The 22,452-nt window shown below is 35.6% G+C and overlaps 1 long non-coding RNA gene across 5 annotated transcripts in view; it reads left to right on the forward strand.

Annotated features, from left to right (window-relative positions):
- Positions 1-22,452, forward strand: part of LOC128791963 (uncharacterized) — a 155,633-nt gene that overhangs the window by 51,261 nt on the left and 81,920 nt on the right. For 4 of the 5 annotated variants that reach the window (XR_008432251.1, XR_008432250.1, XR_008432254.1 and 1 more), the window contains one exon: positions 18,988-19,072. This is a non-coding gene — a long non-coding RNA (uncharacterized LOC128791963). Of the gene's footprint in view, positions 1-16,274; positions 16,397-18,987; positions 19,073-22,452 lie in introns of those variants that run through there. The other variant, XR_008432252.1, reaches the window with a different exon arrangement.

Raw genomic sequence — 22,452 nt, forward strand, 5'->3', positions numbered from 1 at the left:
CTTACACATTTGATTTTTTCTTTCCACTTAAAAATCAAAGCAAAAATAATTGCGTAAAGAGCAACAAAGAAGAGAATGTGCGATTAGTTTTAGAATCTGTAGAACCTGGATCTCCAAGTGGATTTACAGTGGATTTTCTTTAAAAATTACAGAAGGAGCAGTGGTCTTTTATATACCAGCAATTTCTGAAGAATCTTGCACCACAGACATGAACTGTGAAAAATTGTGCAAATAAGTATTTCAAGAAATCCAGTATTAACATTTAAAATCAAATATGCAGCTTTAAAATACTCAGAAGATGTTGGTCTAATTTTGAAAATGTGTATTCATTGTTGTTTTGGTTTGGTTCTGCTGAGGTAAGATAAGTAGCATGTAAACAGTTATTGTTATAGAAAGCCAAATCAGTGTCCTATGGACAGGAATTAATCAGGAATAGTTTCATTGCCTCATTTTAAAGAATGCAATCTTTTCTAGTAACTTGAAAAGCCAATTATTTAAAAGCGAGTTTTTAACGTGGAAAATTACCTTCATCTTTCAGTATCTTTCTGAATTGGGGTCTAATTATGGAAAAATGATTTCTCAGCTCAAGGTGCAATTTCAGTGTCAGATACTGTTGACTTCTAAATGTAAAACTGCCTCTATGTGCCATTTTTGCTAACATTATTGTTAGCACACCTAAGATGTGCACGGGGTCTCAGCCATGCGTGTTCACTAGGTTCTATATTGGATCACATTCAGAGAGAGAGCCAGACACATCTGTGAATTTGGCCATGTTTTGCTCTGCTGAATGCTCTGTGGAAATGTTGGCAGTATTAGACTTCTGAGCTAGTGGAGAAGGCTATAAATGAAAACCATGGTATTTAATGGTGCAGAGTTATGACACAAAGTGAATAAATTCACGTTCATCCTTTCTAAAGTCAAACAGAATAAAAAAATATATATTTCAAGGGAAATAGTGTGACTTGTTCTGTTATATTTTGAGTGCGAAATCTAAGCTGGTATGAGATGCAAGAATAAAAAAGTAGCATCTTGCTCTATAGTGCTATTTTTTATTATACTTGAATTGACTAAAAATGTGAAAATTATCAGGATCAGCCCCACTTCTCATTTGACATTTGGTTTAGAATCCTAGAATCTTATGAGAAGCCTTTAGGATCCAAACCCAGCTTTCACAAATCAGGCTTCTTTAGTCCATGTTGAGTGCATCCATCAAACAGGCAGCTTGAAACTGGCATGATCTGGTAGATCTTCTCAGGATGAAGGGTATGACTATGACAAGCATATGATTAACAGGACATTTTTTCCCAAAGGGCTGCTTTACCTGCAACTTTTTTACCTACATGGAACTCTGCAAGGTTCTATTTCCTGTAACAGAAAGAGTTTCACCATATAAAAAATATGATAAAAGCACATTTTTGAAGAAGAGGGATATTTATTTAAAATAATATAAAAAAAAAAAATTATGCTGCTCTTAATAAATGTGGTAAGTGCCTGTGTTCAGTTGCATCACTTTGATCAGTCTCATTCCCTTTTGTGTGTTTGCATGTTGCCTGGCTCTGTTCCCTTGGGAATTCTCAGTAAAGGAACCTTCACTCTTAAGAGTGGAAATAAATAATATGGGATCAGAAGATTAATACCATTAAATTGTTGCTACCCATATTAAAGCCACACAGAAACAGTAAATACCTCAAGTCTTGCTTCTTGCTTCAAATATTAAATGTATAGTTAAACAGGACCTTTAGATTGTAGATTCTCCTTGGTCTGTTTCATAATTTCTAGCTTTGCTACTTCAGGTGTTAAGATGAGAATATGCAGAGGTGTGGGACTTAATACCATCAGTGCACCTTCAAATCCAGAGAGGCAGATTTTTCGTGCCAGGCATTTTGCTGGATGAGATCCTGCTTTCCAAGAATTTTAAAGACTTATGGGCAGTCTTCATGAACACTCTCCTTTCTCCATTGTTCTCTTAACTTGTGCACCAAAATTGATACATATGATTTCAATCTGTGTATGTGATTACTGCAATACCAGTTAGGGATGCATCTGAGAAGGAAAGCATCTGTACAGTTTTCAGATCTGAGCAATTTGTGCTTATTTTCCTTTCCTAACCCAAAATCTTGTAGGGCTTCAAGGGGAAGTTAAGTTTGATAAGTAAATCTGCTGTTGGAGAGGACCTGTTAAGTCTCTGTACAGCCTATATTCATTTAGTTCTGAAGAATGATGACACCATAGAACGTTGAAATTTCTCAGTGTTTCCTTGTTTATTTGGGCAAGAAGACATAGGGAATATATAAGAAATATCTTTTTCTTATCCCATACATTTTTCCTTAGAGCAGTTTAAAGGATATTTCCCTTAAAAAAGTAGAGGTAAATCTCTACAAATATTAGGACTCTGAAAGACACATCTTTACAGATTAATACCTTACATTAAACAATATAATTAATATGTCAATATATGAAGGTCTTCTAGTTTTATAAAAATATTAATATTTCAAAGTGAAACTTGGCAGCTTCTCTAGTGTTTCTGTAGAAACCAATGGGATGACATAGGAAGAAACAATTGTAGTTTTGCATTGCTATGTATTTCCAAGATACTTTTTTTTTTTTTTTTTTAAAGTGGGTTCATACTTTAATCAAAGTTCTGGCTGAAGTCCTGCTATCAGCCATGGTTGAATTTACAGCAGGTCTAAGGCTGACATGTCAGGATACCTGGAGAGACAATGCATGGATTTAATATCGTTTGCCAGTGGGAATTCCTGGGGCTCAAAGTAATAATGTCTTCTACATTAATGTGCAGTGAAGTGAGTGTAGCATTAATCTTCATAGAAAGTTCAGTTCTCTTGAGAATGTGGAAGGATAATATAAACCATGGTAATAGGAGGTAGGAGCCAGGTAACTTGGGGTTACTTCTATGTAATTTCAATCTGAATAAAGAAAGTTAGAATTTTCTCTCTGCAATTTGTCAGAAGCATGGCAGGATGGCAGATATGAACCATCTCAATACTGTGAGCATGTGTATATGACTCATACATCTTACTTGAGTTTGAAATTTTAAGATCCAATTAATAGAATTATTTCTGAAGTTACTGTAACATCATCATTTATGCTGTTGTACCTGAGAATCTGAATATTATAAATGCCCTGTTTTCCAGATGCTGCATTTTTGCTATGAGAAATGTGCCTTAGTCTGAATCTTAATTAATGATTTACCAGCAGAGAATAAATTATTTTCTATATTAGCAATATTTACTAATGTAGCCAGAATTTGTTTGTTTCTGTATGAGGAAAGGGATGGAAAGCTGGGTGACTTCAAATGAGCTGACTTGGTAGTACAGAAGTGTACAAATGAAAATGTACCACTGTGCTTTGTTTTTTGCCTTTATAAACAGAAAAATCTTTGTATTTGCAAAAGTGTTAATTATTGCTCCTTTAATGAAAAGAAACATGACCTTGTAACTTTCTCCTTTCTTGCTATCTGTGTGATTAGAATCTCATCAATTGATTTTAAGCATGACTTCAGGATCAGAGGGATGTGGGTAAGAAGAAGCAGAGCCCCTGAGAGTTACTGAATTTGATGTTGCAATGGAGGGGATGTGTGGGAGTCTGCTGAAGTGCAAGAGGGGATTTAATAAAGAGGTCAGAGTTAGCAGGAAGATAGACGGGTGATCTGCGAGGAGAGCTGTGCCCTGCATTCTTTATGAAATGTTGTGCAGGAGCAGCAAGAGGTTTTTTTCAGATGCGTCAAAAAAGGATTTCTGTCCCTATGGCTAATCCACGTGACAGCCTCAGCTCACACTTTCTGTTAAGGTCAGCTCCCCAAACACTTGGACAAAGCAATACTCCAGGGATGCAGGAGGAGTAAGATGACAGGGGACACTAAAGTTCACGTGTATTCACTGAATTGAACCTAAACCAGCACGACCTTACCGTGCCTCGTGTCTGCCCTGCAGCTCAGCTGCTGTCTCTGTGCACATCAGGCATTTCAATTTACTTGCACTGCTGAAACCTAGGCACAATTTTCCACACCCAAGTTTTCTTACATGTCCTTTGTCATTTTAGAAGTAATTGCTGGATAAAGCCATTCATTTCTGTAGCTGAGGAGACAGGATTAGTGTTGTGATTTTCTTGGTGCAGCAGAAATCTCAATGACATCAAGGCCTACACAATACCTCAGTTTACAAATGGGAAAACACTGAATTTCCAATACAGTGTAATACTGAGGTTTAATTTATGGATGTTTATGCAATGCTTTGAAATTTCTAGACATATGTATTACTCCACAAGAAATACAGTGCAGCCTCCTTGATGGGATCTCTTATTGCACACAGGAGCAACCCAGACTCTTGCCAGAGGTCCTTGAAATCACTAAAGCCAGTCAGCTGAATGCAGTTTTGGTAGGAGAGTATTTTAATTATGCCAGATGACAATGAGCAAATACAAGTTTTAGACAGGTACAAGTTGTAATACAGTGTCTAGATAGAGACATATATATTTCATATTACTAAGTACCTTTAAATGTCCACCTCTTGGTTTTCTCCCAGGCATGTAAGATTTTATAAGTAATTGCTTTTGCTATCTACCTGATCAGTGGTATCTGCTCCAAAAAATTTATTAGGCTTCCTTCTGTTCCCATGGGACACAAATGGCTTTTATACATACATTGAACGGTGTGACAGTTAAAGCCTTTGTACTTTCTTGTGCTTGAGGCTTGTAGTCCAAAGACAGTCACAGATCATGGAAACCTAAACTCAGTGTCATGGTGAGTAGGTTAATAGGTTGTAGGAGCTTTTGTCTTCCAGATGCCTTCAGAGAGTGAGGGAGGCTTTGCTTAGCCTTACAGAGAGTTTTTTCACATACACAGTTAATGGACCTAAACATCAGAAATCTTAGGCTACTGCAATTTTCAAATATCTGCACTGAAGTGAAATGGTCAGCACAAATTCACTGAGTTCTCTACACTGCCCGTGGCTCTTTGTGCCATCTGAGCCTTAGACAAATGGAACAGTATCCACTGCTGAGTTCCTCTCAGGGCTTTCCTACTGGTCTGTGCTGATGTAGCAAGGGAGCAAGAGGACAGCTTTGATGTGCTCATGAGAATGATGGCCAAGTTTCTCCTTTATGTGGGGCCACAGCTTCTGGTATTCAAAGACAGAACACCATCTTTGCAATGACTCAGGACACAGTCAAGCAGGAATGTTGTGGGTGCAGGGTTCCACTGGCAGTGCCAGAAATGGAAAGCATATTTAGGGAAAGCTGAGACAGAAACATCAGTACCTGGGTCAGTTATGTACCTTTCAGAATATATAAGCACCACCTCTTCCTAAAAAATAGTAGTGTCTTAAGAAGTGCAAGTCACCTGAATGAGCCCTTAAGAAAAAAAACCCCACAAACCATGCTCCTTTAGTGATATATGTATTGTATTCCATATATGTGAACACATGTATTAGCAGGTCTTAACTAAGAATCACAATGATTTCAGAAGTATATTCAAAACTGAAATTATACTTCCTGTGCCTCTTCTCTGTTCTTTGGAAAATACTGTGTTACACAAAAGGACTGCAAGGATTGATTTTTAATATTTTTTAACTACCTGCAGTGTAGACAGTGGAAATTTAATAATTACAGCTAATTAGTTCACCAGATAACAAAGGGCCAGGGTTCATGCCATGGTATGCTGTGAGGCTGTGGGTGTTTAAAGTGACAGGAAACAGGTAGACTGACCTGCAAATTAGTTATTAAATGAATTCAAATAGAGCTGTATATAGGACATCAGAATTATGTAAGGATAAGTTTTTCTTTAAAGTCTGAACCTTTTATAGCTTGTCTTCAGTTTCCTAGAACTTCATTTTCATGTACAATATTAATTAATAAAAATGCTTTAAAAATTAGTATTTCAAAGAACTTCTAATTAAAATAAATCTGACAATACAAGTGTTCCACCAGGAGTCCATAGTAAATTCAAACGGGATTTTCCTGTATTACATATGATGGGCTTCTCATTGTTTAGTTATTTATAGCAGATACAGTACTGATAAATTGACTTTATTCTTGCAGTGATTAATATGTGATAAGGTATAGAAACCAAGTTAATAGGAAAGTATAATGAAATATGAATTCTGCCTTTCTGAGGTAAGTGCAGAATTCAGACCTGCATCTTCTCTTGGGCTAGGCAAGTAACTGATACCTTCTGGAGGAAGAGTGTTCTCTGACAGTATGAGTGCTCTTTTTGAGTTTCTAGAGTGCAATTTGTAAACTACACTGTTGGGATTTTTTTCATTTTTTTTCTTAGCAGTGAAGTGCTAAGCATTCCCCCTGTTTTACTGCTTTTCTTCACAGTTACTTCTTTTTTTACTGAAACCTTTTATTTAATTGCAGATGAAAATTCTTGCCTTTTTACTGTAAAAATAGGAAGAGTATATAATGTTAAATATTTTTTAAAAGGCAGTGTTAACTCCTTGTTTCAAAGTTTTACAGAGCCTCCTAGAAAATGCATGTTCTTGTAGAGGACCTCAGTGTTTCTATCTATAAGGCACTGCTTGTACTAAAATATTTATTTAGAAAACTAGATTGATTTGCTATTTAAAAGGGTTTTTATTTTAGTCTCACTTTGCAGCAAGTTGTTTTTATTATCTGTGCAGTGAAGATGGCTCACTATTCCTTTACAGCTCTTGTGGGGTGTAACATGGTTAAATTCCAGAGTGTGTTTATCAGTAAGGACAAGGGCTGTGTGATGAGAAAGTGGCTGTGTGGCTGTGCAGCCCTGAAGCCAGATGACAGCTGGTTCCTCACATGCTGGTTTCTTAACTACTTACATTTGCTTCAGTGAAATCTAGACCAGCTTGTGATTTATGGAGACATTCTGATCCATTTCTGATCCCATCACTGGGGTTGCCTGCAGACCCATTGTGAGTTAAACGTTCAAAGTCTGACTGCTGCTGAATCCTGATGAGGTGAATCTTCACACTGTAATTATTTCTTTGCCCCAATGTGTAGCAATAACAAATCTTGATCTCTTTAATGGTAGAAAATATTTCTTTATGGAAAGTAATTTACTACTTACTGTTTTTATATTAAGTACAATAGACGTGAAGGACTTTGTATATGTAATTACATTCCCCTGAGATTATTCAGACTGATGGTTTATAGGTAATTTAAGCATTAGATTTGTAGCTTAAACAAGAAATCGTTTCATGTAATCTACGTAGTGTAGCAGTTTTAGGCAAACACAGTATTTCAAATTCTTTGCATGAATTATTTTGTTTTACATTTTCTTTTGTCATTTTAGTGCCAATCCTATTTATGGATGTTAGTCTACAATAGATACTAGTGTATTTCAATATTTTATGGGTGCTATTATTATCCTGCCATGGAATGATTAGTATTCTGCAGCGTCTTCCAGTCATTGATGTTTCTTTTTTATAAATTAGAAAATAACTATATATTTAATGTTTGTAAGAGAATGCAGATTGTGACTGTACTACTTTGTTATCAGCTTATTTTTTGTTAATCATGCTGAGCTTAAATTTCCTATTTATTGTATTTATTCCTATTTATTTATTGACCTAAGTAGGTGAAATAAATAAGTGCATTTAAGAATTAGGTTATTCTTGCAATACAATTGCAATATATAAAGTATTTAAGTTTTAGCAGCTGTACACCTCTCTGAGCTTCAGTCATTCCTCAGTAGTCAAAGCAAGTTTCTCTTCAGATGTCCCTTTTTGGAGAGTAGTTGTTTTCTGAGGTAAAATAGATTGTGCTTGATATCACAAGTGTCATTTTATGTGATGTTGTCAAAAAGAATAATCTGTAATCTATAATGTTGACATGATAAAATTGTAACAAAGCCTGCTTTAAAGCATAGTTACTTAACATATGTTGTAACAAGTGCAACAATGCACCATGACAGGGTCTGATTAAAAACATTGATCAATTCCATTTCTCACTTCCTGCTGTAGACAATCCTGGAATTTACTGAAACACCTCACGTTTCTTATTTCTGATTTTTCTAGAGGGAAACTGTGCCATGATAAAAATGGTCAGTGTAACTGTATTTACAAAAATAACTGTGAAATTTATTAGAATCAATGGATAAAGACAAGAAAAGATCCTTTTCTATATATTTTTTGCTCTTCTTATATCACTTCCAATACACAAGTACTTAGAAGAGGGATCTCTTTGAGTAACATAATTTTCATAATCCAGAGCCATTTTCTTCCATATTAGGAAAAAGAACATATACATGAAAAAAATTGCTTAAAATTTACCTAAGATACTGTGTTTGTAACAGAAAAGTTCCTCTTTTTTATTGATTCCACTTTTTCCTTGTTCTGTCCACTCTGTATTGTCTGCCAAAAGGGGTTAATTCTGTTGCCCATGTCTGCACATGAATCAGACTGGGCTCTACTTTGCTCTGAAGTCTATTGTGAAGAGTGATGTTCAGATAAGTCTAAGTAATTACATGAAATATTTTAACAATGCACAGTGTAGTAATTCATTTTTACAAAGCAATGCATTAAATGTTGTTGGATAGTTGCTGATGCTGCAATATTTTGAGAGAAAATTGATTTGTTTATTGATGTCCCTTTCATCTGTGCATTGCTCTTACTTTATATGCTTTCCTCCTTTGTTAGTGTATGTGTAAACAGTCCTGGTTTAAGCTGATGCATTCATTCTGAGGCCAAAAAAGAAACTGAGGGAAATTCAGTGATAGGAGAGGGATTGAATTGAAAGCTTCTGAGCCCTATCCATAACCTATTATGCTGCCCTGAGACAGAAGGTTGATCACAAGTCTTTATGCTCCCTGGATGTAGGGGGGCAAGAGACACCATGGCTTGATGAGGAAGGCTGCTTTTATATGAAGGAAGAAAATGTAGTGCCAGCAGAGCTGTCTGGGAGCACTGCCTGGGCCCTGTGATGTGCCGCAGTGACTCTGGCGTTGATCTCAGTGACTAAAGCAGTTCTGTTGCCCTGGATTTTCAGGGGAATTCAGATATTCTGCCTCTGCCAGTGTTATCTCTGTAGAGATACTTTTTTTGGTCTATGATAATAGTGTATTTCAGCCTTAGATAGCTATCAAAATGCTTTCATGTACTCTGAGGTTTAAACTGGTGCAGGGCATTGTAGCTTGAGAAATTATGCATTATTATTTCTAATAGGTTCAGCAAAATACTTGATAAGAGATTTGCTCCAGAGAGTATCTCCATGGCTGCTGCTTCTTTCTTTTAAGCTGAAGAAGCCATGCCACTGAGAAAAAGACCAACTTTTGTAAAAAGATAAAAAAAGCTGGTGATGTCTGTGTTGCCAGCTGTGCTTGGTCAGGTTAAATTTATAATTATCAATGAATTGGTGCTCCATAAAGGCTAAGTGACAAACAAGTGACTAGTAAGTTCAAGGAGTGAAAGTGTGCTTATATGAATTGATTAGAAACAAAGACATTAATGCATTTGTTACTCTTGGTCTTTACTCTTACTATTACTCTGACCTCTAAAAACAATATTCCTGTGGATGAAAAGTAATTTTTTTTTTTTTGCCCTGCTGTTTGTATAACAACATCAGCATACCCACTTTCTGATTAAAGACCTGCTTTTTTCAGGCACAGTTACAAGAAAAAAATGTTTTTCTTTTTGTCTTTAGGAGCAATAGGAAAAGCTATACTACTATATGATCATCCAGCTGAAATACTGTCATCCAAGAACTCCAGGGTTTAGTTATATATACTCCCATATCCATTTGGTATTAGTTTTGTGAAGAAATACACCGTTTTGCCAAAGTTCTTCTTGCTTCCACTGCGCAGAATTTGACACCCAGGTTTAGGGATTGCACTGAGTGCAGCGAATTAAATGAATTTCTATTTATTGTCTAAGTGCCATTTCTGAAAACAAAGCTTTATTGCAGTTGAACAGTCACTTTCTCCCACACTGTGCTGCTCAGCATTACACTTTGCACCTTCTTCTGCCACTTTCCAGGGCAAACTTTACAGATGCTGCTCTGTTTGGTGCTTATTTTTTTTTTTTTTTTTGGAGGAATACCAAGACTGATGGTGCTGAGAGCACTATAAAACATAGCAAGGGAGCTGGTATGTCATGAATAATGTTACTACTTGGAGCTGGTAGCTTCTGAGCTGTTCTTTCCTCTGCTTTTTCTCAGAGAAAAAAGTGAATCAACCTCATGAAAGATGTGCTTAATTTCCTTCTGGTATTTTCCACCAGGAATCTTAGACCTCAAGCTTGTTTCATTCCTTTGGGAATTCTGGTTGAGCATATGGAAGCTCTTTGTAAAACTCATGGTATCCTATATTTTCTTGTTGTTTAGTATTAATTTATTTAGGATTATGAATTTTTTGCTGCCTTAATGTGGTTTAAAAAGGAAAATCAAAAAATCATCTGACTAACAAAATGGAGGACTTTCCACCTATATGAATATTAGAAGTAATAGTCACTGTTAAAAGAGATCCACATTACTTCAAAAAGCTTTTTCTCTCCCTTATGTTGAAATGACCCTTATGAATGCTAACACTAAAAATGGCTAGAAGATTAAAAAAATAACTCACCCTGAAGCAAAAGCAAGCATAGATGTGACCTGCAGAACTTTTAGTACAGGATGAGCCCTGGCTATGGACTGCATCTTTAAAAGGAAGGGTGTCTGTTCCCCTCATTGCTGAGGCAGCAAAGGGTTTATGTTTAGATTTGAGTAAGAGCCCACCATACAGTACAACAGAGATCTCACTTTTCTTGCACTCATTCCTATTGCTGTTTCTCCTGTAATGCTTTCTCCAGCATCTCATCTGCATTCATTCTGTGATTGAGGTGGGACATATAAACGGTTTGGTTTTTGTGGTTTTTTTTTTTTTTTTTTTTTTTTTTTTTTTTCTCTGCACAGCTTCATTTTACATTTTTTTTGCATTCACATAGTAACCAGTGTTACAAGTAGGATGGGGAAAGGAAAGCATGTTTCTGACAAGGCCATTGGCCTTGTTTTTATTTGATGGCACTCATAGCTAAAATCTGATCTGTCACAGATGTCAGCGCTTTACTTAAAGCTGCCTGGGTTTTTCACCACTGTTTTCATCCTCAGAATTGTAAATCAATACCCTTTGATCTAAACATAAAAGCCTGGGAAGCTTATGTTGAGGATGTCTTCCCTTGTGCCTCGCTTCATTCAGTTCAGCTGCTAAATCTGGTCTAAGGAAATCAAAAGCAATACTGAATTGACATTTAATAGTTCTCCTCAAGACTGTCAGAAAGTAATTTCTCAGAAAGTTTGAAGTTTGAAACAAACTTTGCATTGTACTTGTCTATTGTTAGCATTCCACTTAGCATATGCAAGTGGATTTTTGAAAGCAGCATATAATATTTGAACTAGGAATTCTAAATGCTTCTGCCTTAATTAAATTGAATTTTCAGAGGAATAACAAAAAATAGTCAAAGGAATATGGAAGAGGAAGAGTTACTGTTAAAGAATTCTGAGGAACAAATGTATTTTGTCAACTGTACCAGTTTTGACCACATGGAGCAACTAGACTAAAACACAGTTGCCTCCAATTTTTGCAAAAATCAATTTTTAAGCATTTCAGTGTCCTATTAGTTCACTTCTACCGGCTACTCAAAGGTGTGTCTCTTTTAGCTGCTATTGCACAGTAAAAATTAGTGATTTTTTTCAAGCTTCCAGGAATCCTAATGTCTATTAATCAGCTGTTACAAACGTGTGCTTTCTTTTAATTGATTCTGTAAGGCAGTAATGAGGTTTGTATTCAGAATTTTGCTGCATATGGGAAAATTAAAATTTATAGGAAACATTAAATTTCTGTTTTGCTTGAGTATAAAGTAAATAGCAGCGTCTCTGCCGGTTGGACTAAACTAAGGAGACTTCCTGAAAACGCCAAGCTTTTTCCTGTAACTTCTGTTATAATGTGGGGACTCAGTCATTAGCTAACTCATGTCTTTAGCATTTGAGCAGTAAGTGCTGTTATATCTGGGAACTCAGCTCCTTGGACAGAAGGAAATCTTATTTCTAGTTGTTTGCCATACAGAGGCAGCTTATCCATCACTTTCCGAATCACACTTTCCGAATGTTTTCAGCTGGGAAAGCTTTGATATGGTTTGCAGTAGTAACATTTTATCCTGAGGAATGTGGGTATATGGGAAAAATGTTACTCTCACAAAAAAAACTTCACCAAGAAGGAACCTGCCATGACTAGTGAAGCCTAGTGTTTACTCAGGAATTATCTCAGGATAGCTGAAAGCCGATTTTGACCTACTATTTTATGCTTTTAGACTTCTATTTCTTAAAAACCCCCCGTACTTCTTAGATGTGCCATAGCTTTCTGTTTGCTAGTTCAAGTTGAATTTAAGTAAAACTAGAATTATCATTCATGTAGAAAATTTTTCATGGAGAAAAGTCAAAGAAATTATACTGGGAAAAACAAGATTGAAATTTAATGAACAACTGTTACAAACACATTTCTTATGCAAGTCCTACAGCACTTAATATCTGATATCTGCTGCACACCAGTAATTAAGCTTGGTAGAAATGAGATTTTAAAGTACTGAACTACCTGGGAGAAAAAAAGCTATTTTGGTTAACTGCAACTTTGCAATTGGAATTTACTGAAAAGTATGGCAATTTAACATACATAAAGAAATGGTTAGGTTTTCTGCTCTCAACAATGGTGTAGAAGTGATTTTCCATTTAAATATAAAAATAATCAAGTATTTCTGAGATAATCTATACTGTGTAAACTCAATAGCAGCAGGAACTAAAACCACTCCAAATCATTTTGCCCAAAATTGTCAGTCCAGTGTTCCAACTTTCATTCCAATTCAGAACAACTAAAGTTCTAAAAGGTCCTAATAAAGATTTTCCTGGGTTTTATTTTATTAACTTCTAAATCTATGTAAAATAAGCAGAAAGTGTATTTTAGATGTTCTCACTGTTTTATTTTGCAAACTAGTTATTTGGAACTAAAGCACCTGTATTGAGAAAATCTTGGCCTAAAACTCAACAGGAGTTTCTTGGCCTTCCAGGAAAAAAGGTGTGTTGTCCTGACAAGAAATGTGTAATGAGCCATCACCACTCTTTATTTTTTAGGGTTTTTAAAAAGAATTTTTGTAGGAAAAATTCTTTAAAAACCACAAGGAGAAAGAAAAAATGCAAAAATAAATATATTCTATTTCTGTAAATACAAATTGCATGTGTATTTAATGGGATTTTGTTACAGTAAGAAAATCTACCTTGCATCTTCCTGTTTCCAAAGGAATGGTGACATTCTCTTTGATTTTAATCTTAGCAGTGATGTGAACATGGAGAGGTTCTGGCAGTTGAGTTCTCTCTGTGACAGGTCTGTGGATTAAACCAGCCAGTAAAGCAGGGAGGTGGGTTAGTTGACTTTTCTTTGCATGAATGCAATTTAAAAATACAGTAGTTTTCAAAATGTCATTTCCTGATTAGTGCCCAGTTATATTAACATCACTGTGATGTGGACTTGCTGTTTGTACTGAATACAAATACATTAGGACTCGGTAAGATTACAAATGTTTTATTGCAACTTAGTAAGTGCATGTATTGCAAAAAATACAGTGTGTTGTATGGTAGAAGTGAAAATGTAAATACAGGTGGTATTAAATACAATATGAATGATAACAGGAAAAGTATCTGTATGTGTAATAGTTCTTATCACAAAACCAAGATATTGAAGGTAAACACTATAACCTGTGCTCAGTCTAGCAGATCAGCAGATAAATCCTTAGCTGACACTTTCATGAAATTCAGATGTCAGTGATTGTCACAGCTTCCATATCAACTTGACTAAATTACCATAACTTTTATATTTTAGTAAAATATACTTACTAAAACCACCTGGGTAGCCAGAACTGATGACTAGTTAAACAGACCTAGAACAGAGGCTAGACAGAGTTAAAGAATAGAGTGGGTATTTATTAAAAGGCCTCAATGGATCCACCTTGGGCAGTACAAGACCCCAGCCAAGGCTACTCTCAAGATGAACCCAAAATGGTCACAAAATGGATGACTGGTCACAGGGGTCTCTCACTTTTGTAAGTTCTGGTCCATTGGCATATTGGAGTAATTGTCCAATTATAGCTTTAGGTTATGAAGTCCCACCCATCTTGTTTTCCTCTCTTCAGTCCATGTTTATGTTCTTGGGCCTGAAATTTGGATCAGTTGTCCTTGGTCCCAGTCTAGAAAAGGAATTGTTTTGTCTAGCAACTCTGTGAAAAGGACTTACCATCCCTTAATATGAAGCTCAGAGCTACACACAAAAGTAGAATAGAATCTGAAAAATATAAAAGCTAGAACCTAAGGCATCAATATCACTTCCATGACAGAAAAGAACATTATGGACCTGTGAGATAAAAGTACAAAAAATCTCAAATATTTTTGTTCTCCTTTTTCAGTCTGAAATAACAAGCTATACAAGAGGAGGGGTTTAAAGGCTTTTAGTACGTTAACCCAGGACTTCACATTAATTTAGAGTTTATCACCTAGTTTACTATCAGCAGGGCATCTAGTCAGAACTAAGTGCTTAGGACAATCTCTGAGGTTTTAAGTTGCTCTAGGTGCTGCTCCACCACTCTGAGGTGCCAGTCACGAGCAGAATGTGTCACTGCCTGGAGGGAGCTCTCAGCACTGCTTGTGATGGAAACCTTTAGAGCTACCTGATTGCTTGATGCCTGATGTTAGATGAGATTAAATTTATCTCAGGAGTTCAAGTGAAGTCTTTAGTCACCCTGTTGTTTATAAGTGCTCTTTATACCTGAAAATTATTTTCAGGCATGAAATATATTTAAGTAGACGCTTCAGGAATCTGTCTGTCTATCTATCTATCTATCTATCTATCTATCTATCTATCTATCTATCTATCTATCTGTCTGTCTATCTATCTATCTATCTGTCTGTCTATCTGTCTGTCTATCTATCTGTCTGTCTATCTGTCTATCTATCTGTCTATCTATCTATCTATCTATCTATCTATCTATCTATCTATCTTTTACTGGTGTACTTGGAAATTCCAGAAATTCCTCAGAGATTTATTTGCTGGGACCAATTATATATCCTGACATGTTGTATTTGTAGGACCATGAATGTCCTGAATATCAATGCCTAACTGTCCCTTCCCACCAACATAATTCTCATGGTTTTCCACTTCTCTGTGTAATGTAGTGGAGCTAGTAGAGTTTGTGAAGCATTTTCATGGCTATAGGGATGCTCAAATAACAGGAAAAGTTTATAAATCTTATGATCCCAACTCTAAAGCAAGACCTGTTTGTCAGTGGTAATAGGTAATAGGAGTTTTCCAGCCCTCCTAAGGGAGGAATAGCTTTTCAAAAAATTGAAAAAGATGATTTTGTTGGGAATTGTTTTGGAGAGGTTAATAGTTAAATATGTTTGTAGGCTTGAGAAATAGCCTTTATCCATCTTGTTTACCATGTTATGTGAAAGATGGTACATTGTGAGCTTTAGTAGGTGGGAGATTAATTTTAAACTCTTTTTAAATTAATTTGTCATTTTTCATGTTTAAATTTTGAATGTCATTGAAAGCAAAGGGAAAAAAATTGCTATATATTTTCTCCTGAAGAATTAAAAAGGTGTTTTTTTAACTTCTTAGCCCACCTAAAACTGCAGAAGATAGACAGCAATGGAATTGCATAATAGCAATAACAATTAACCTGCAGTTTTCTGAAGAATATATTTTACATGGTAGCTTTTCAAGCTGCAAGATGAGATCTAATATATAATCTTTATGCATATCAACACACAAATGCATGGTGCACATGTTTGTATAAGCTCAGTTAAGAGATGGTAATTTTAAACTATTCAGAATAATGACTGACTTTTTTCATGTTTTATATGAGCAAAGCCATACTGTCTGAAACAGCAAAATCTAAAAGTCTCAGAGACTGTGAGAGAACCCCTTTTCTCTTGCTTCCCCCATCACTTGCTTTCCTAGGAATGTACAGTAGTCTGTCCATGACAAGGAGAAGCTCACTCTGTCTCTTCCCAGTAATTACAGCATTCATGATGGTTTCTTACCTCAGAATCTGACACTTCTAAACACAGTTCTGTCTTTTCCTGGGTGAAATTCCCAAATCTTTGTTCAGACACAGTCTTCTGACATCTGATGACCTTTTCATTTTCCTATAAGTGAAGTGGAACTCTTAAGAAGATGTTTTGCTATTGTCAGAGATACTTTATTATTATTTTATTATTATTAATATTTATGCTTTTTGCTGGAACAGACTTGGTTCTGTTTGAAGAAATTACTGCATAAGTTCAAAGAGGAGCCGTAGTCCTGCTTACAACACAGAAATCCAGCACTGCCAGTGGTGCTTTGACAGTGGATGTGAGAGTGGGAATTACTAGAGCTGAAATGTTCAATGAGGTAAATAGAGCAATGCAAATCTCAAGGGCTTTTGAAATACAGACTATGCAAGGACGATTTTGAGAATGTGTATTACATTGCTGCTTCCTCTCACACCATCTACCAAACATTTCTTTCCTCTCTTCAGCTTCTAAAAATCAATTTGATGTGACTGCCTCCAGTTTGAAATTAGCATGATTTAATCTGGTACAGGAAAGATCTTTCACCATGGAAAAGGCCCAAATGGGAAATCTAATGATAGCATATTCCCCAAGGAAAGCTGCCACCTTAGACAGTGTCCCTGTAGGAGGGAAAGTGAACAGCTGCAATATTTCATATATAAAATGTGTGTGTGCATGTGTATGGTGACATGACACAATGCTTTGTGACAGCTCATTTTATTCTGGGTTCTTCACATGACAGATGAAATGATTCCTGTAATTATTCTTAGGTATAAGACCCAAAGTCAGTTCTGTTAATACTTGGATTGTTTGGCATAAAATACATTTAGGTATCTCATTTAAACATCCCTCTGGAAAAAAAGCTCTGGAAATCAGAAGTGATTGAGTGGATGAGCTCCAACTGTATTGCTTCTAGGCCCAGTAAAAAGGCAAGTTTATAAGGGGCTGATTTTCATTTCAAGTGTTTCATTTGAGGTGAAGTTTCATCCCAAGGCTTACATAACCAGACTAGCTTTTCTTGCAGTTGAATTAGCTCTTGTTTTACTTCTAAGTTAAATTAAGATCATTGCAATTTTATGCTAAGGAGTAGGAAAAGTTTAAATATATTCTTACTTTAGAACAAAAATATAACCAGTGATAAAATACTACTTGCCATTGCACGCCTTTATCACTACTTAGGATTAGAAATAGATCAATTACATAATTTGACATACTGCTAAGAAAATTATTGTACATGTATCTATGCTTTATTTTAAAATAATTGATAGGTTTATAATTTAATGTGAATGTAGAATATTTTAAAAATACATCCTACAGTTAGTAAACTAAGTAAGAAAAATGTATGTAATCTCCTAAAGCTTGAAGGGGATTTGTTGCATCTGTATTTGTTGTGTAGCAATAATGCAATTCTTATTATTCATTTAGAGAAAAATATTGTTGAACTTTGGTGAAAATTATTTTCTCTACCTGGACATTCAGTGTGACTTTGTCATACATTTTTAGGTTTCCAGCTAGGCTAGTTTGTTTCCATTCAGGATTGAAGTCAGTTGCTGTATTTCCAGGATTACTGAAAGGTTGGACCTCATTCAGTGATATATAGGGTCTACAGAATAACAGTTTTGCAACTTATATGCTTAAGAGAGAGGGAATATGTTCAGAAAAATTCACTTAAATCATCTATCAAAGGTGCCAGCGCACCTAGTGGCTTTATTTCTCAGGAAGGCAGAGAGATGGAAAGGCATGAGGGGAGCTTTTATTGATTGCTTTCTGGGAAAATTATTCTATGAGTTACTTTTGCAAAGAATATAATTTGCCTGGGGTATAGCAGGAATAGTATGAAAAGCTCTGGGAGAAATAGTTCCCTGCTTGATTTTTTTTCAATATAAAATGATGGTGTTCTCTCAGAACCAGAGCTATATCATCTCCACAGATATCAGTAGAGATAGGTATGACTTCATGTGCTTGATAATGCTACAGGTAACTTTTGAAAGGTCTACTGGAAAAAATGGAAATTGGGAAGAAGAGAGATTTTTACTTCTCAATGAGCTGTTCATGTAATAAAAAGGAAGGCAAATAATTAATTGTGGGATGTAATGGCCTGACTGACTTACAAGGCTACTTTCTTTCCCATTTCTGTGATGAAAACCTTGAAAATATACTAGTGCAGGTTATGATACTTTTAACCTGTACTGTAATGTTTACCGTTTCAAGATCTGAAGCCAAAAGCATAAAATTGAAACTGGGACAACAGTTTTTCCACATCAAATTCTATATATTTAGCTGCCAATCTGTGATTCAGATATAGATTCATCTCCACAGGTGAAAGCAGCTTAAAAAAAATTTCTCAGTTTAGAAATTATATAATTTTATTATTTTTTCTAATATTTATCATTTTGCAGTATTATAAGAATCTGATAAGTGAATTGAAGTTGAACTTGAAATTTATATAAATGTTTGTGGAAAACTGGTCTTTTACATTTAGCGAAGAAAAGCAATATTTAAGAAGATAAAACACAAAAAGAAAAAAGAACTTGGTGTCCCTGGATGTGATAGGTGGAAGGTCTAAAATGTGAGGAAATTTGTTATCACTCAGTTACTATCAATCCTCATTACTCACTGTCAGACTGCAGAAAAACAGTTGATTTTTTCTGAGTTGCAGTCTTACTGTACAGCCACACATTTCACATCATTTGATGTGAAATTTGATTTGATTCTGACATCATTTCACATTGGCATTAATGTACAATATTTGTAAAACAATCTTGTTGCTGGAAAACATAGCTTCAGTAGTCAAAGTGATGGAGTCATGTTCTGAATTTAATTTTGATATGCTGTATTGCTTCTTAGAGCAATTGCAGGCTGTATACATATTTTTGTGTTCAAAAATCAGGAATATATTTGCAAAACGTGAATTGTTTTGTCTTCCTCCAGCCTAAAAAGAGACCCATATAATTTGAAGTTGACAAAGACAGTGATCAACAAACCAGTGGAATTATAGATGAAGAACTGTTCTGTGGTGAGTAAGCTGAAGCTTTCATACTTTGGGCTTCTTGAGTGAAGATTGTGTGGCACATACTCTCAAATAAGTAGAAATGACAAAGTATCAGTAATTGAGTGAAACCTCAAGGAATTGCTCTTACAAAAATAGTACTAAAAATGAAATATATATTACTGTTTCACTACTTTAGCTGAAGTATTCTGTTCTATTGCAGACCTTTATTTTTCTCCTGGTTTGATCAATATTCTCACATTTTACAGTTATTTTTTGACATCTAATACTATATATTGTAGTTTCCTCCAATAATTCCTGTAGTTGATACCATGAAACACTTTTCATTGCTAAAACATCTCCTAATCCTTGACAAGGTGGTATCTGAACATCCCATTGGTGCTGTAGTTAAGTACTGTGCAGTGGTGCTTTAGGCATTGACTGTGTAGGGACCTCATGGTTTTCATCTGTTCTGGTCATGGTCAGCTAAAAGATAGAGCCCATTTTTGCCAAATTGGATCAGTTCTCACTGGAGACTGTAATGTTGCTGGCATGAGGATGCTCCTTGGTGCAGTCCCTGGCCAAACAGCTGAGAGAGAATTGCAGCAGGCAGAACAGGATTCTTCCCACAGGGCTGAGCCCTTGGTGACAGCTGGTAATGCAAAGCACTTCCTGAGCTGAGTGCAGGGGTTCTAACACTCTTCCTTTGCTCTCCTGATATGCACAGTCACCACTTTTTTGGAAAGCAAAGCTCAAGTATCTGTAAGTGATTGTGAAAATACTGAGCCTTGTTCCTGTGAATTTACTCTTTTTCAGGGGCTGACTGTCCAGAGGAATAAATAAAGAGGAAACTAAAAGTTAAGAACTTTTTTTTTTCCAAAATTCTCTCTTAGACTGTTTCACTGAAGCCTTGAGGAATGACACAATTGAGTTTGTTTAGTGGAATAAATGGAAATAATCTGAAAATTACTTGGCTTGAGGATACCACATTTTATAGCTGAGAAGTTATTTTAAGGATCTCTTGATAGCTGCAGAGAAAAAAAAAACACAAATTCCAGTGAGATTGCCATGCTTAAATCTTTCTGAACCAATATACTAGTCAGTAGCAAGAAAATGATGGCTGGAAAAACTGTTGCCAAAGTGAAGACATTTTCCAATTTGCCTTCAAAAGGAAGTGAGGTTGGAGCTGCAGTGGTTTTCTAGAACATACAGAACTTGTCTTAATGGATTAGCCACACTCTCTTGTGTGGCTTTTCTCCCTTGTAACTGTGCAGGAAAATGTATTTGCTATGTAGAACCATTGAGTGACTACCTCCTCCCCCAGGGAAAAACAAAAAGACTTTACAGAAAAGTAGATTTTGCTCCTCAGTAGTTGTAATGAACCACAGAGAGCTTGTCAGTAAAAATTATGTATGTGTATATACATATGTATATATAACATGCACATCTTTGTTGTTGTGTGTGTATGATATTTATATTTGCTATATGTATGTATATGTTTAGTAAATGCATGTGTATTTATATGTATATATAGCTATCTATATATACACATATGTGAAAGAGAAGTTAGAAAGTGGTCTTTAAGCTCTGTGGAAGAAATAGAAGATAGTGGTAATACTTCCAAGATGTGTCTCATGGGAAGTATCACTTAGCATGCTAATTGTTGGTTGGTAATGACTCTTTTCAATGTTTGCTCACTTCTCCAAGCAAAGACAAGACTACTGTTAGAGCTATTACATTCTTTAGGTCTATTACTTTCCTTCCTTTGTTCTTTATTTTCTGCCCAAAGTTTGTTGCCCCATCCAAAAAGCCTTTAGCTGGTACTTTCTGAATGCATTTGCACTCAGTTCAAAGGGTTTTCTATTTCTCTGGCAATGGTGCCTAAAAGAAGAGATCCAACACACCTTGTGATTGAGCACACTGCCAGCATAACAGATGGATGTGATTGCTGGCATCCAAGAAGCCTTATGAAATATCAGTGTCAAATGGTTAGAGACAGCATTTTTAAATCAAAAATACATGTTAGATGCTCTGGGCTTATGCACATGGTGGAGCATAGTCTAATTGGCTTGACTGGGTTATTTTAAAGTTTAAACTATCATTCTTCAGTGTACACTTTGAGTGTTAGTTGCATAACTTTCAGCTTTTATATTTCTGTATCTTTAAGAGTTATATTTATTTTGCCCTAAAAAAAATTGTGTTAGGAATAAGTTTAAAAGACTGATATCTGTGCTGGCTTCTTGGACCACATTGTGTGTGATGTGACATGATATCAGTATCATGTCATATATCCTGATCCTTTGCACACATCTAGATCATGTGGAATTCATTGCAGGCATTAATTTACTTTTCTCTTTTAATATCACATATTGCTGCATTTTCATGTTGTACTCCTTTATTTTAGCTAGTTTAATTATGCTGAGGTAGGGTGACATTTTTGAGATATAACTGATCTACTACTCTTTTCCCTCTTTTTCTGTTCCACATGGAGAGAAAATACTTACAGGTAGAAAACAGGGACAGTTTTCTACAGTTAGGTATTTAGGAGATCCCACTGGATGCTTGTCTGTATCCATTAGTTCATAATTACCTTGGAAATAAACAAATTAAATAATGTTAAACCACACTGATTTTTATTAGGGTTTTGTGACCCAAAATCAAGTAAGTGCTTTAAGACATCTACCCTAAATAATAAACAGTAGACTTCCTTTCTGAAAATTATTTGATTATCTTTTTGAGTATGAAATGCATGCTCAAAATACTTGGGATCCTCTGATTTGTTGTACTGCTCAGCATAATCCCATAAAACCAAGTTCCTGCCTTATTTGTTTATATGTTAACATGTGTTTCTGTTAATTTAATTGTAAGAGAGCTTTCTGTATCAGAAGGTAAGGGGTGTGATGGTCTGTGGGAACTTGTGGTGTGTAATGTATCGTCACATAGTGTTCACATCCAGATAAAGGGAATATTTTCATGAAGAAATAGAAACAAGGTGTTCTGAAAAGAAGATTCACAGCTTATAAAATCACTGTAATGTGATAAATTAGCACATTAAATCCAATCCCATAAATCAATGTTAAGCTAAACACAGATAGGTCTACTTCATATTTAAAATTAATGTCTGAGGATATTTTTTTAAAACTGAGATAGTTTCTGGAATGAAACTATCAGTATTATCCTCTGAAATCCAAAGCACTATTAAAGAGATAGGCAAGCCAGTAGATAGCAGGTTGAAGAGTCATTGAAAACAGACAGTTCCATATTCTTATCATAAATGTGCTGAAATGACAATAGAGAATGTCATGAGGAATTTAATGGAATTTCCGTCGTCTTAAGGTTAAGAAGGCTTCAGAGTTTGCATTTATTCTGGTTCTCAAGTATAGTTAGGATGCCTGGAGATGAGAAAT

This window comes from Vidua chalybeata, chromosome 9 (genome assembly GCF_026979565.1).
Source record: "Vidua chalybeata isolate OUT-0048 chromosome 9, bVidCha1 merged haplotype, whole genome shotgun sequence".
NCBI classification, from domain to species: domain Eukaryota; kingdom Metazoa; phylum Chordata; class Aves; order Passeriformes; family Viduidae; genus Vidua; species Vidua chalybeata.